We start from the raw sequence: 16,742 nt of genomic DNA, 5'->3' as shown, positions 1-16,742 counted from the left end.
GCCAATCATAGCACTGCAACACTCACAGGAATAGACCAACCTGAGAGCCAATCATAGCACTGCAACACTCACAGGAATAGACCAACCGGAGGGCCAATCATAGCACTGCAACACTCACAGGAATAGACCAACCGGAGGGCCAATCATAGCATTAGAACAGTGACAGGAATAGACCAACCCGAGGGCAAATCAGAGCATTAGAACAGTGACAGGTATAGACCGACCCGAGGGCCAATCAGAACACTACAACACTCACAGGAATAGACCAACCCGAGGGCCAATCATAGCACTGCAACACTCACAGGAATAGACCAACCTGAGAGCCAATCACAGCACTACAACACTCACAGGAATAGACCAACCTGAGAGCCAATCATAGCACTGCAACACTCACAGGAATAGACCAACCGGAGGGCCAATCATAGCACTGCAACACTCACAGGAATAGACCAACCCGAGGGCCAATCATAGCACTACAACACTCACAGGAATAGACCAACCTGAGAGCCAATCACAGCACTGCAACACTCACAGGAATAGACCAACCCGAGGGCCAATCATAGCACTACAAGACTCACAGGAATAGACCAACCGGAGGGCCAGTCATAGCACTGCAACACTCACAGGAATAGACCAACCTGAGAGCCAATCACAGCACTGCAACACTCACAGGAATAGACCAACCTGAGAGCCAATCATAGCACTGCAACACTCACAGGAATAGACCAACCTGAGAGCCAATCACAGCACTACAACACTCACAGGAATAGACCAACCCGAGGGCCAATCATAGCACTGCAACACTCACAGGAATAGACCAACCTGAGAGCCAATCACAGCACTACAACACTCACAGGAATAGACCAACCCGAGGGCCAATCACAGCACTGCAACACTCACAGGAATAGACCAACCGGAGGGCCAATAATAGCACTGCAACACTCACAGGAATAGACCAACCTGAGAGCCAATCATAGCACTGCAACACTCACAGGAATAGACCAACCGGAGGGCCAATCATAGCACTGCAACACTCACAGGAATAGACCAACCGGAGGGCCAATCATAGCACTGCAACACTCACAGGAATAGACCAACCGGAGGGCCAATCATAGCATTAGAACAGTGACAGGAATAGACCAACCCGAGGGCAAATCAGAGCATTAGAACAGTGACAGGTATAGACCGACCCGAGGGCCAATCAGAACACTACAACACTCACAGGAATAGACCGACCTTAGAGCTAATCACAGCACTACAACACTCACAGGAATAGACCGACCCGAGGGCCAATCACAGCACTGCAACACTCACAGTAATAGACCAATCAGAGCATAATTGTGCGCAACAAAGCGAAACAACTATAACCATAGACACTAGAAAGTACTAATATATATATATTGGAGGCAGGCATAGTGACCACAGGTAAGGTGAGGTGGTAATCAGAGGAGGGGGCACTGCGGGAGAGATATTGGAGGCAGGCATAGTGACCACATGAGAGGTGAGGTGGTAATCAGAGGAGGGGGCACTGCGGGAGAGATATTGGAGGCAGGCATAGTGACCACAGGAGATGTGAGGTGGTAATCAGAGGAGGGGGCACTGCGGGAGAGATATTGGAGGCAGGCATAGTGACCACAGGAGAGGTGAGGTGGTAATCAGAGGAGGGGGCACTGCGGGAGAGATATTGGAGGCAGGCATAGTGACCACAGGAGAGGTGAGGTGGTAATCAGAGGAGGGGGCACTGCGGGAGAGATATTGGAGGCAGGCATAGTGACCACAGGAGAGGTGAGGTGGTAATCAGAGGAGGGGGCACTGTGGGAGAGATCTTGGAGGCAGGCATGGGAGGAGGTCACCAGAGTAGAGGTGAGGAGGGGGCAGTGATGGGACCCTGCATCGGCAAGTGAGATATAGGATGCTGTGCTGTAATATTAAGGCGCACATCCACTAGATGATTAAATTGAGCAATTGAACGTTAACAATATTGTTATCATTCCATCGTTCGATAATCATTTGCAGATTGTTTAAAAAATGTCTCAAATGACCATCGATGCACCCTCCCGCTGGTCATTTAGACATCTATCATCGGGAAAACATGATAGGAAATGATTGATGAGCCTACGCTGAGCGACTGCTCGTCACATCACAGACAAACGACTGCTCGTCACATCACAGACAGACAATCGACTGCGCGTCACATCACAGACAGACAAACGTCTGCGCGTCACATCACAGACAGACAAACGTCTGCTCGTCACATCACAGACAGACAAACGTCTGCTCGTCACATCACAGACAAACGACTGCTCGTCACATCACAGACAGACAAACAACTGCTCGTCACATCACAGACAGACAAACGACTGCTCGTCACATCACAGACAGACAAACGACTGCTCGTCACATCACAGACAGACAAACGTCTGCTCGTCACATCACAGACAGACAAACGACTGCTCGTCACATCAAACAAGACAAACGACTGCTCGTCACATCACAGACAGACAAACGACTGCTCGTCACATCACGGACCGACAAACGACTGCTCGTCACATCACGGACCGACAAACGACTGCTCGTCACATCACGGACCGACAAACGACTGCTCGTCACATCACGGACCGACAAACGACTGCTCGTCACATCACAGACAGACAAACGACTGCTCGTCACATCACAGACAGACAAACGTCTGCTCGTCACATCACAGACAAACGTCTGCGCGTCACATCACAGACAGACAAACGACTGCTAATTACATCACAGACAGACAAACGACTGCTCGTCACATCACAGACAGACAAACGACTGCTCGTCACATCACGGACCGACAAACGACTGCTCGTCACATCACGGACCGACAAACGACTGCTCGTCACATCACAGACAGACAAACGACTGCTCGTCACATCACAGACAGACAAACGACTGCTCGTCACATCACGGACCGACAAACGACTGCTCGTCACATCACGGATCGACAAACGACTGCTCGTCACATCACAGACAGACAAACGACTGCTCGTCACATCATAGACAGATGACTGCTCGTCACATCACAGACAAACGACTGCTCGTCACACCACAGACAGACGACTGCTCGTCACATCACAGACAGACAAATAACTGCTCGTCACATCACAGACAAACGACTGCTCATCACATCACAGACAAACGTCTGCGCGTCACATCACAAACAGACAAACGACTGCTCGTCACATCACAGACAGACAAACGTCTGCTCGTCACATCACAGACAGACAAACGTCTGCGCGTCACATCACAAACAGACAAACGTCTGCTCGTCACATCACAGACAAACAACTGCTCGTCACATCACAGACAGACAAACGACTGCTCGTCACATCACAGACAGACAAACGTCTGCGCGTCACATCACAGACAGACAAACGTCTGCTCGTCACATCACAGACAGACAAACGTCTGCTCGTCACATCACAGACAAATGACTGCTCGTCACATCACAGACAGACAAACAACTGCTCGTCACATCACAGACAGACAAACGTCTGCTCGTCACATCACAGACAGACAAACGACTGCTCGTCACATCACAGACAAACGACTGCTCGTCACATCACAGACAGACAAACGTCTGCTCGTCACATCACAGACAAACGTCTGCGCGTCACATCACAGACAGACAAACGACTGCTCGTCACATCACAGACAAACAAACGACTGCTCGTCACATCACAGACAGACAAACGACTGCTCGTCACATCACGGACTGACAAACGACTGCTCGTCACATCACGGACCGACAAACGACTGCTCGTCACATCACAGACAAACGTCTGGTCGTCACATCACAGACAAACGTCTGCGCATCACATCACAGACAGATAAATAACTGCTCGTCACATCACAGACAGACAAACGACTGCTCGTCACATCAGACATACAAACGACTGCTCGTCACATCACAGACAAACGACTGCTCGTCACATCACAGACAGACAAACGTCTGCTCGTCACATCACGGACAGACAAACGTCTGCTTGTCACATCACAGACAGACAAATGACTGCTCGTCTCATCACAGACAAAGGACTGCTCGTCACATCAGACATACAAACGACTGCTCGTCACATCACAGACAAACGACTGCTCGTCACATCACACAGACAAACGTCTGCTCGTCACATCACAGACAGACAAACGTCTGCTCGTCACATCACGGACAGACAAACGTCTGCTTGTCACATCACAGACAGACAAATGACTGCTCGTCTCATCACAGACAAAGGACTGCTCGTCACATCACAAACGACTGCTCATCACATCACAGACAAACAAACGTCTGCTCGTCACATCACAGACAAACGACTGCTCGTTACATCACAGACAAACGACTGCTCGTCACATCACAGACAAACAAACGTCTGCTCGTCACATCACAGACAGATGACTGCTCGTCCCATCACAGACAGACAAACGACTGTTCATCACATCACAGACAAACGTCTGCGCGTCACATCACAGACAGACAAATGACTGCTCATCACATCACAGACAGATAACTGCTCGTCACATCACAGACAGACAAACGTCTGCTCGTCACATCACAGACAGACAAACGTCTGCTCGTCACATCTCAGACAGACAAACGTCTGCTTGTCACATCACAGACAGACAAACGACTGCTCGTCACATCACAGACAGACAAATGACTGCTCGTCTCATCACAGACAGACAAAGGACTGCTCGTCACATCACAAATGACTGCTTGTCACATCACAGACAAATGACTGCTCGTCACATCACAGACAAACGACTGCTCATCACATCACAGACAAATGACTGCTCGTCACAGCACAGACAAACAAACGTCTGCTCGTCACATCACAGACAAACGACTGCTCGTCACATCACAGGCAGACAAATGACTGCTCGTCACATCACAGACAGACAAACAACTGCTCGTCACATCACAGACAAATGACTGCTCGTCACATCACAGACAGACAAACGTCTGCTCGTCACATCACAGACAAACGACTGCTCGTCACATCACAGGCAGACAAATGACTGCTCGTCACATCACAGACAGACAAACAACTGCTCGTCACATCACAGACAAATGACTGCTCGTCACATCACAGACAGACAAACGTCTGCTCGTCATGTCACAGACAGACAAACAACTGCTCGTCACATCACAGACAGACAAACGTCTGCTCGTCACATCACAGACAAAGGTCTGCTCGTCACATCACAGACAAACGTCTGCTCGTCACATCACAGACAGACAAATGACTGCTCGTCTCATCACAGACAGACAAAGGACTGCTCGTCACATCACAGACAGACAAACGACTGCTCGTCACATCACGGACTGACAAACGACTGCTCGTCACATCACAGACAGACAAACAACTGCTCGTCACATCACAGACAAACGACTGCACGTCACATCACAGACAAACGACTGCTCGTCACATCACAGACAAACGACTGCTCGTCACATCACAGACAAACGACTGTTCGTCACATCACAGACAAACGTCTGCTCGTCACATCACAGACAAACGACTGCTCGTCACATCACAGACAAACGACTGCTCGTCACATCACAGACAGATGTCCGTACGTCACATCACAGACAGACAAACGTCTGCTGGTCACATCACAGACAGAGAAACGACTGCGCGTCACATTACAGACAGACAAACGACTGCTCGTCACATCACAGACAGACGACTGCTCGTCACATCACAGACAGACAAACGACTGCTCGTCACATCAAACAAGACAAACGACTGCTCGTCACATCACAGACAGACAAACGACTGCTCGTCACATCACGGACCGACAAACGACTGCTCGTCACATCACGGACCGACAAACGACTGCTCGTCACATCACGGACCGACAAACGACTGCTCGTCACATCACGGACCGACAAACGACTGCTCGTCACATCACAGACAGACAAACGACTGCTCGTCACATCACAGACAGACAAACGTCTGCTCGTCACATCACAGACAAACGTCTGCGCGTCACATCACAGACAGACAAACGACTGCTAATCACATCACAGACAGACAAACGACTGCTCGTCACATCACAGACAGACAAACGACTGCTCGTCACATCACGGACCGACAAACGACTGCTCATCACATCACGGACCGACAAACGACTGCTCGTCACATCACAGACAGACAAACGACTGCTCGTCACATCACAGACAGACAAACGACTGCTCGTCACATCACGGACCGACAAACGACTGCTCGTCACATCACGGATCGACAAACGACTGCTCGTCACATCACAGACAGACAAACGACTGCTCGTCACATCATAGACAGATGACTGCTCGTCACATCACAGACAAACGACTGCTCGTCACACCACAGACAGACGACTGCTCGTCACATCACAGACAGACAAATAACTGCTCGTCACATCACAGACAAACGACTGCTCATCACATCACAGACAAATGTCTGCGCGTCACATCACAAACAGACAAACGACTGCTCGTCACATCACAGACAGACAAACGTCTGTGCGTCACATCACAGACAGACAAACGTCTGCTCGTCACATCACAGACAGACAAACGTCTGCTCGTCACATCACAGACAGACAAACGTCTGCGCGTCACATCACAAACAGACAAACGTCTGCTCGTCACATCACAGACAAACAACTGCTCGTCACATCACAGACAGACAAACGACTGCTCGTCACATCACAGACAGACAAACGTCTGCGCGTCACATCACAGACAGACAAACGTCTGCTCGTCACATCACAGACAGACAAACGTCTGCTCGTCACATCACAGACAAATGACTGCTCGTCACATCACAGACAGACAAACAACTGCTCGTCACATCACAGACAGACAAACGTCTGCTCGTCACATCACAGACAGACAAACGACTGCTCGTCACATCACAGACAAACGACTGCTCGTCACATCACAGACAGACAAACGTCTGCTCGTCACATCACAGACAAACAAACGACTGCTCGTCACATCACAGACAGACAAACGACTGCTCGTCACATCACGGACTGACAAACGACTGCTCGTCACATCACGGACCGACAAACGACTGCTCGTCACATCACAGACAAACATCTGCTCGTCACATCACAGACAAACGTCTGCGCATCACATCACAGACAGATAAATAACTGCTCGTCACATCACAGACAGACAAACGACTGCTCGTCACATCAGACATACAAACGACTGCTCGTCACATCACAGACAAACGACTGCTCGTCACATCACAGACAGACAAACGTCTGCTCGTCACATCACGGACAGACAAACGTCTGCTTGTCACATCACAGACAGACAAATGACTGCTCGTCTCATCACAGACAAAGGACTGCTCGTCACATCAGACATACAAACGACTGCTCGTCACATCACAGACAAACGACTGCTCGTCACATCACAGACAGACAAACGTCTGCTCGTCACATCACAGACAGACAAACGTCTGCTCGTCACATCACGGACAGACAAACGTCTGCTTGTCACATCACAGACAGACAAATGACTGCTCGTCTCATCACAGACAAAGGACTGCTCGTCACATCACAAACGACTGCTCGTCACATCACAGACAAACAAACGTCTGCTCGTCACATCACAGACAAACGACTGCTCGTTACATCACAGACAAACGACTGCTCGTCACATCACAGACAAACAAACGTCTGCTCGTCACATCACAGACAGATGACTGCTCGTCCCATCACAGACAGACAAACGACTGTTCATCACATCACAGACAAACGTCTGCGCGTCACATCACAGACAGACAAATGACTGCTCATCACATCACAGACAGATAACTGCTCGTCACATCACAGACAGACAAACGTCTGCTCGTCACATCACAGACAGACAAACGTCTGCTCGTCACATCTCAGACAGACAAACGTCTGCTTGTCACATCACAGACAGACAAACGACTGCTCGTCACATCACAGACAGACAAATGACTGCTCGTCTCATCACAGACAGACAAAGGACTGCTCGTCACATCACAAATGACTGCTTGTCACATCACAGACAAATGACTGCTCGTCACATCACAGACAAACGACTGCTCATCACATCACAGACAAATGACTGCTCGTCACAGCACAGACAAACAAACGTCTGCTCGTCACATCACAGACAAACGACTGCTCGTCACATCACAGGCAGACAAATGACTGCTCGTCACATCACAGACAGACAAACAACTGCTCGTCACATCACAGACAAATGACTGCTCGTCACATCACAGACAGACAAACGTCTGCTCGTCATGTCACAGACAGACAAACAACTGCTCGTCACATCACAGACAGACAAACGTCTGCTCGTCACATCACAGACAAAGGTCTGCTCGTCACATCACAGACAAACGTCTGCTCGTCACATCACAGACAGACAAATGACTGCTCGTCTCATCACAGACAGACAAAGGACTGCTCGTCACATCACAGACAGACAAACGACTGCTCGTCACATCACGGACTGACAAACGACTGCTCGTCACATCACAGACAGACAAACAACTGCTCGTCACATCACAGACAAACGACTGCACGTCACATCACAGACAAACGACTGCTCGTCACATCACAGACAAACGACTGCTCGTCACATCACAGACAAACGACTGTTCGTCACATCACAGACAAACGTCTGCTCGTCACATCACAGACAAACGACTGCTCGTCACATCACAGACAAACGACTGCTCGTCACATCACAGACAGATGTCCGTGCGTCACATCACAGACAGACAAACGTCTGCTGGTCACATCACAGACAGAGAAACGACTGCGCGTCACATCACAGACAGACAAACGACTGCTCGTCACATCACAGACAGACGACTGCTCGTCACATCACAGACAGACAAATAACTGCTCGTCACATCACAGACAAACGTCTGCGCGTCACATCACAAACAGACAAACGTCTGCTCGTCACATCAGACATAAAAACGACTGCTCGTCACATCACAAACAGACAAACGTCTGCTCGTCACATCAGACATACAAACGACTGCTCGTCACATCACAGACAGACAAACGTCTGCGAGTCACATCACAGACAGACAAACGTCTGCGAGTCACATCACAGACAGACAAACGTCTGCGAGTCACATCACAGACAAACGACTGCTCGTCACATCACAGACAAACGTCTGCGCGTCACATCACAAACAGACAAACGTCTGCTCGTCACATCACAGACAGACAAACGACTGCTCGTCACATCACAGACAAACGACTGCTCGTCACATCACAGACAGACAAACGTCTGCTCGTCACATCACAGACAGACAAACGTCTGCTCGTCACATCACAGACAGAGAAACGACTGCTCGTCATATCACAGACAGACAAACGTCTGCACGTCACATCACAGACAGACAAACGACTGCTCGTCACATCAGAGACAGACGACTGCTCGTCCCATCACAGACAAACAAACGTCTGCTCGTCACATCACAGACAGACAAACGACTGCTCGTCACATCACAGACAGACAAATGACTGCTCGTCTCATCACAGACAGACAAAGGACTGCTCGTCACATCACAAATGACTGCTTGTCACATCACAGACAAATGACTGCTCGTCACATCACAGACAAACGACTGCTCGTCACATCACAGACAAATGACTGCTCGTCACATTACAGACAAACAAACGTCTGCTCGTCACATCACAGACAGAAGACTGCTTGTCACATCACAGACAGACAAACGACTGCTCATCACATCACAGACAAACGTCTGCGCGTCACATCACAGACAGACAAATGACTGCTCGTCACATCACAGACAGATGACTGCTCGTCACATCACAGACAAACGACTGCTCGTCACATCACAGACAGACAAACGTCTGCTCGTCACATCACAGACAGACAAACGTCTGCGAGTCACATCATAGACAAACGACTGCTCATCACATCACAGACAAACGTCTGCGCATCACATCACAAACAGACAAACGTCTGCTCGTCACATCACAGACAAAGGACTGCTCGTCACATCAGACATACAAACGACTGCTCGTCACATCACAGACAGACAAACGTCTGCTTGTCACATCACAGACAGACAAACGTCTGCTTGTCACATCACAGACAGACAAACGTCTGCTCGTCACATCACAGACAGACAAACATCTGCTCGTCACATCACAGACAGACAAACGTCTGCTCGTCACATCACAGACAGACAAACGACTGCTCGTCACATCACAGACAGACAAATGACTGCTCGTCTCATCACAGACAGACAAAGGACTGCTCGTCACATCACAGACAAACAACTGCTCATCACATCACAGACAAACGACTGCTCGTCACATCACAGACAAACGACTGCTCGTCACATCACAGACAAACGACTGCTCGTCACATCACAGACAAACAAACGTCTGCTCGTCACATCACAGACAGACAAATGACTGCTCGTCACATCAGACATACAAACGACTGCTCGTCACATCACAGACAGACAAACGTCTGCTTGTCACATCACAGACAAACATCTGCTCGTCACATCACAGACAGACAAATGACTGCTCGTCACATCACAGACAGACAAATGACTGCTCGTCTCATCACAGACAGACAAAGGACTGCTCGTCACATCACAGACAAACAATTGCTCGTCACATCACAGACAAACGACTGCTCGTCACATCACAGACAAACGACTGCTCGTCACATCACAGACAAACGAATGCTCGTCACATCACAGACAGACAAACGTCTGCTCGTCACATCACAGACAGACAAACGACTGCTCGTCACATCACAGACAGACAAAGGACTGCTCGTCACATCACAAATGACTGCTTGTCACATCACAGACAAATGACTGCTCGTCACATCACAGACAAACGACTGCTCATCACATCACAGACAAATGACTGCTCGTCACAGCACAGACAAACAAACGTCTGCTCGTCACATCACAGACAAACGACTGCTCATCACATCACAGGCAGACAAATGACTGCTCGTCACATCACAGACAGACAAACAACTGCTCGTCACATCACAGACAAATGACTGCTCGTCACATCACAGACAGACAAACGTCTGCTCGTCATGTCACAGACAGACAAACAACTGCTCGTCACATCACAGACAGACAAACGTCTGCTCGTCACATCACAGACAAAGGTCTGCTCGTCACATCACAGACAAACGTCTGCTCGTCACATCACAGACAGACAAATGACTGCTCGTCTCATCACAGACAGACAAAGGACTGCTCGTCACATCACAGACAGACAAACGACTGCTCGTCACATCACGGACTGACAAACGACTGCTCGTCACATCACAGACAGACAAACAACTGCTCGTCACATCACAGACAAACGACTGCACGTCACATCACAGACAAACGACTGCTCGTCACATCACAGACAAACGACTGCTCGTCACATCACAGACAAACGACTGTTCGTCACATCACAGACAAACGTCTGCTCGTCACATCACAGACAAACGACTGCTCGTCACATCACAGACAAACGACTGCTCGTCACATCACAGACAGATGTCCGTGCGTCACATCACAGACAGACAAACGTCTGCTGGTCACATCACAGACAGAGAAACGACTGCGCGTCACATCACAGACAGACAAACGACTGCTCGTCACATCACAGACAGACGACTGCTCGTCACATCACAGACAGACAAATAACTGCTCGTCACATCACAGACAAACGTCTGCGCGTCACATCACAAACAGACAAACGTCTGCTCGTCACATCAGACATAAAAACGACTGCTCGTCACATCACAAACAGACAAACGTCTGCTCGTCACATCAGACATACAAACGACTGCTCGTCACATCACAGACAGACAAACGTCTGCTCGTCACATCACAGACAGACAAACGTCTGCGAGTCACATCACAGACAGACAAACGTCTGCGAGTCACATCACAGACAAACGACTGCTCGTCACATCACAGACAAACGTCTGCGCGTCACATCACAAACAGACAAACGTCTGCTCGTCACATCACAGACAGACAAACGACTGCTCGTCACATCACAGACAAACGACTGCTCGTCACATCACAGACAGACAAACGTCTGCTCGTCACATCACAGACAGACAAACGTCTGCTCGTCACATCACAGACAGAGAAACGACTGCTCGTCATATCACAGACAGACAAACGTCTGCACGTCACATCACAGACAGACAAACGACTGCTCGTCACATCAGAGACAGACGACTGCTCGTCCCATCACAGACAAACAAACGTCTGCTCGTCACATCACAGACAGACAAACGACTGCTCGTCACATCACAGACAGACAAATGACTGCTCGTCTCATCACAGACAGACAAAGGACTGCTCGTCACATCACAAATGACTGCTTGTCACATCACAGACAAATGACTGCTCGTCACATCACAGACAAACGACTGCTCGTCACATCACAGACAAATGACTGCTCGTCACATTACAGACAAACAAACGTCTGCTCGTCACATCACAGACAGAAGACTGCTTGTCACATCACAGACAGACAAACGACTGCTCATCACATCACAGACAAACGTCTGCGCGTCACATCACAGACAGACAAATGACTGCTCGTCACATCACAGACAGATGACTGCTCGTCACATCACAGACAAACGACTGCTCGTCACATCACAGACAGACAAACGTCTGCTCGTCACATCACAGACAGACAAACGTCTGCGAGTCACATCATAGACAAACGACTGCTCATCACATCACAGACAAACGTCTGCGCGTCACATCACAAACAGACAAACGTCTGCTCGTCACATCACAGACAAAGGACTGCTCGTCACATCAGACATACAAACGACTGCTCGTCACATCACAGACAGACAAACGTCTGCTTGTCACATCACAGACAGACAAACGTCTGCTTGTCACATCACAGACAGACAAACGTCTGCTCGTCACATCACAGACAGACAAACATCTGCTCGTCACATCACAGACAGACAAACGTCTGCTCGTCACATCACAGACAGACAAACGACTGCTCGTCACATCACAGACAGACAAATGACTGCTCGTCTCATCACAGACAGACAAAGGACTGCTCGTCACATCACAGACAAACAACTGCTCGTCACATCACAGACAAACGACTGCTCGTCACATCACAGACAAACGACTGCTCGTCACATCACAGACAAACGACTGCTCGTCACATCACAGACAAACAAACGTCTGCTCGTCACATCACAGACAGACAAATGACTGCTCGTCACATCAGACATACAAACGACTGCTCGTCACATCACAGACAGACAAACGTCTGCTTGTCACATCACAGACAAACATCTGCTCGTCACATCACAGACAGACAAATGACTGCTCGTCACATCACAGACAGACAAATGACTGCTCGTCTCATCACAGACAGACAAAGGACTGCTCGTCACATCACAGACAAACAATTGCTCGTCACATCACAGACAAACGACTGCTCGTCACATCACAGACAAACGACTGCTCGTCACATCACAGACAAACGACTGCTCGTCACATCACAGACAGACAAACGTCTGCGAGTCACATCACAGACAAACGAATGCTCGTCACATCACAGACAGACAAACGTCTGCTCGTCACATCACAGACAGACAAACGACTGCTCGTCACATCACAGACAGACAAATGACTGCTCGTCTCATCACAGACAGACAAAGGACTGCTCGTCACATCACAGACAGACAAACGTCTGCTCGTCACATCACGGACAGACAAACGTCTGTTTGTCACATCACAGACAGACAAATGACTGCTCGTCTCATCACAGACAAAGGACTGCTCGTCACATCACAAACGACTGCTCGTCACATCACAGACAAACAAACGTCTGCTCGTCACATCACAGACAAACGACTGCTCATCACATCACAGACAAACGTCTGCGCGTCACATCACAGACAGACAAATGACTGCTCGTCTCATCACAGACAGACAAACGTCTGCTCGTCACATCACAGACAAACGACTGCTCGTCACATCACAGACAAACGACTGCTCGTCACATCACAGACAGATGTCCGTGCGTCACATCACAGACAGACAAACGTCTGCTGGTCACATCACAGACAGAGAAACGACTGCGCGTCACATCACAGACAGACAAACGACTGCTCGTCACATCACAGACAGACGACTGCTCGTCACATCACAGACAGACAAATAACTGCTCGTCACATCACAGACAAACGTCTGCGCGTCACATCACAAACAGACAAACGTCTGCTCGTCACATCAGACATAAAAACGACTGCTCGTCACATCACAAACAGACAAACGTCTGCTCGTCACATCAGACATACAAACGACTGCTCGTCACATCACAGACAGACAAACGTCTGCTCGTCACATCACAGACAGACAAACGTCTGCGAGTCACATCACAGACAGACAAACGTCTGCGAGTCACATCACAGACAAACGACTGCTCATCACATCACAGACAAACGTCTGTGCGTCACATCACAAACAGACAAACGTCTGCTCGTCACATCACAGACAGACAAACGACTGCTCGTCACATCACAGACAAACGACTGCTCGTCACATCACAGACAGACAAACGTCTGCTCGTCACATCACAGACAGACAAACGTCTGCTTGTCACATCACAGACAGAGAAACGACTGCTCGTCATATCACAGACAGACAAACGTCTGCGCGTCACATCACAGACAGACAAACGACTGCTCGTCACATCAGAGACAGACGACTGCTCGTCACATCACAGACAAACAAACGTCTGCTCGTCACATCACAGACAGACAAACGACTGCTCGTCACATCACAGACAGACAAATGACTGCTCGTCTCATCACAGACAAAGGACTGCTCGTCACATCACAAATGACTGCTTGTCACATCACAGACAAATGACTGCTCGTCACATCACAGACAAACGACTGCTCGTCACATCACAGACAAATGACTGCTCGTCACATTACAGACAAACAAATGACTGCTCGTCACATCACAGACAGATGACTGCTCGTCACATCACAGACAAACGACTGCTCGTCACATCACAGACAGACAAACGTCTGCTCGTCACATCACAGACAGACAAACGTCTGCGAGTCACATCACAGACAAACGACTGCTCATCACATCACAGACAAACGTCTGCGCGTCACATCACAAACAGACAAACGTCTGCTCGTCACATCACAGACAGACAAAGGACTGCTCGTCACATCAGACATACAAACGACTGCTCGTCACATCACAGACAGACAAACGTCTGCTTGTCACATCACAGACAGACAAACGTCTGCTTGTCACATCACAGACAGACAAACGTCTGCTCGTCACATCACAGACAGACAAACATCTGCTCGTCACATCACAGACAGACAAACGTCTGCTCGTCACATCACAGACAGACAAACGACTGCTCGTCACATCACAGACAGACAAATGACTGCTCGTCTCATCACAGACAGACAAAGGACTGCTCGTCACATCACAGACAAACAACTGCTCGTCACATCACAGACAAACGACTGCTCGTCACATCACAGACAAACGACTGCTCGTCACATCACAGACAAACGACTGCTCGTCACATCACAGACAAACAAACGTCTGCTCGTCACATCACAGACAGACAAATGACTGCTCGTCACATCAGACATACAAACGACTGCTCGTCACATCACAGACAGACAAACGTCTGCTTGTCACATCACAGACAAACATCTGCTCGTCACATCACAGACAGACAAATGACTGCTCGTCACATCACAGACAGACAAATGACTGCTCGTCTCATCACAGACAGACAAAGGACTGCTCGTCACATCACAGACAAACAACTGCTCGTCACATCACAGACAAACGACTGCTCGTCACATAACAGACAAACGACTGCTCGTCACATCACAGACAGACAAACGTCTGCGAGTCACATCACAGACAAACGTCTGCTCGTCACATCACAGACAAACGACTGCTCGTCACATCACAGACAGACAAACGACTGCTCGTCACATCACAGACAGACAAACGTCTGCGAGTCACATCACAGACAAACGTCTGCTCGTCACATCACAGACAAACGACTGCTCGTCACATCACAGACAGACAAACGTCTGCTCGTCACATCACAGACAGACAAACGACTGCTCGTCACATCACAGACAGACAAATGACTGCTCGTCTCATCACAGACAGACAAAGGACTGCTCGTCACATCACAGACAGACAAACGTCTGCTCGTCACATCACAGACAGACAAACGACTGCTCGTCACATCACAGACAGACAAACGACTGCTCGTCTCATCACAGACAGACAAAGGACTGCTCGTCACATCACAGACAGACAAACGACTGCTCGTCACATCACAGACAGACAAACGACTGCTCGTCACATCACAGACAGACAAATGACTGCTCGTCTCATCACAGACAGACAAAGGACTGCTCGTCACATCACAGACAGACAAACGACTGCTCGTCACATCACAGACAGACAAACGTCTGCTCGTCACATCACAGACAGACAAACGACTGCTCGTCTCATCACAGACAGACAAAGGACTGCTCGTCACATCACAGACAAACGACTGCTCGTCACATCACAGACAGACAAACGACTGCTCGTCACATCACAGACAGACAAACGACTGCTCGTCACATCACAGACAGACAAACGACT

The 16,742-nt window shown here is 49.1% G+C and overlaps 1 protein-coding gene across 1 annotated transcript in view; it reads right to left on the bottom strand.

Moving 5' to 3' along the window:
* Nucleotides 1-16,742, bottom strand: part of WDR54 (WD repeat domain 54) — an 83,029-nt gene that overhangs the window by 16,877 nt on the left and 49,410 nt on the right. The gene's annotated exons all lie outside the window — the stretch shown is intronic.

This window comes from Taudactylus pleione, unplaced genomic scaffold (assembly GCF_031769625.1).
Source record: "Taudactylus pleione unplaced genomic scaffold, aTauple2 ptg002275l, whole genome shotgun sequence".
Lineage (NCBI taxonomy): Eukaryota > Metazoa > Chordata > Amphibia > Anura > Myobatrachidae > Taudactylus > Taudactylus pleione.
The sequence above is the reverse complement of the archived record's forward strand: the minus strand, read 5'-3'. Positions and strand labels throughout refer to the sequence as shown.